Consider the following 1,215-nt stretch of genomic DNA (forward strand, 5'->3'; position numbering starts at 1 on the left):
TTTTGTTTTGATTAATTCAGTACAAGTTACTTGTTGAATTTTAATTTCTGCACTCTGTTACATGCTTTCTTTCTTTATGCCTTTAAATTCAAGCAACTAACTCACTGACTCACTAACTGTTTGAATTAATTCCTCAATTGCTCTAACCATACTCTTCCATTAACCAAGAGTATTTCACTTGTTTGTTGCCTGTGCTGTGTTCTTGTATGACAGGTAGGAGAGGAGAGACATCAACTCCTCCATATACCGAACCAGAGAGGACCCTTCATAGACTTAGAAGGGAAGCAAGAGGGAAGAGAGTACTGGGAGAAGAAGAATCTGAAGGAGAATCTGAGGACAATTTTGAGGAAGCTCTAGATCTCAACATGGATAGAGAAGTTCACAACCATGAGAGAGCTGATGGAAACAATGCCATTCCTGAGAGGAGGGTTCTTAGTTCATACATAAACCCAACCTCTGGGAATTGTGGTAGCAGCATTCAGAAACCACCCATTCAGGCCAACAATTTTGAACTCAAACCACAGCTAATATCACTTGTGGAGAATCATTGTTCATTTGGTGGGAGTGCTAATGAAGATCCCAACCAACATCTCACAAAATTCCTGAGAATTTGTGACACTGTGAAGTCCAATGGAGTCCAGGAAGATGCCTATAAACTGCTTTTGTTCCCATTTTCACTTAGGGACAAAGCAGCTAAGTGGCTGGAATCATTCCCAAGGGGGAGTCTAACAACATGGGATGAGGTGGAAAGCAAGTTTCTGGCACGTTTCTACCCCCCACAAAAGGTCAATAGGCTTCGATCTGAGGTTCAGACTTTTAGACAACAAGATGGTGAAACTCTCTACGAGGCATGGGAGAGATTCAAGGATTTGACAAGGAAATGCCCACCAGACATGTTCCATGATTGGGTGCAATTGCATATTTTCTATGATGGACTCTCTTATGAATCAAGGAAGGCTGTAGACCATTCATCAGGAGGTTCATTGAACAGGAAAAAGACTGTGGAAGAAGCCATTGAAGTGATTGAGACAGTGGCTGAGAATGAGTACTACTATGCATCAGAGAGGCACAACACTAAGGGAGTCATGGAGCTGAACCATGTTGATACAATTCTAGCCCAAAACAAGGTGTTTGCCAAGCAACTAGCAGAGCTTACCAGGCAATTAGAAACAAAGCAAGTGGCTGCAATACACACACAAGATCAAGAGGAAGTAA

General features: G+C 42.0%; 1 non-coding gene across 1 annotated transcript; it reads right to left on the reverse strand.

Moving 5' to 3' along the window:
* Positions 1-791: 791 nt before the first annotated feature.
* LOC148564837 (small nucleolar RNA R71) lies at positions 792-895 on the reverse strand. The gene has a single exon (XR_015884182.1). It is a non-coding gene; the product is annotated as a small nucleolar RNA R71 (small nucleolar RNA).
* Positions 896-1,215: the final 320 nt, after the last annotated feature.

The sequence above is a fragment of the Arachis ipaensis genome, chromosome B5 (assembly GCF_059453495.1).
Source record: "Arachis ipaensis isolate K30076 ecotype BB chromosome B5, ASM5945349v1, whole genome shotgun sequence".
Lineage (NCBI taxonomy): Eukaryota > Viridiplantae > Streptophyta > Magnoliopsida > Fabales > Fabaceae > Arachis > Arachis ipaensis.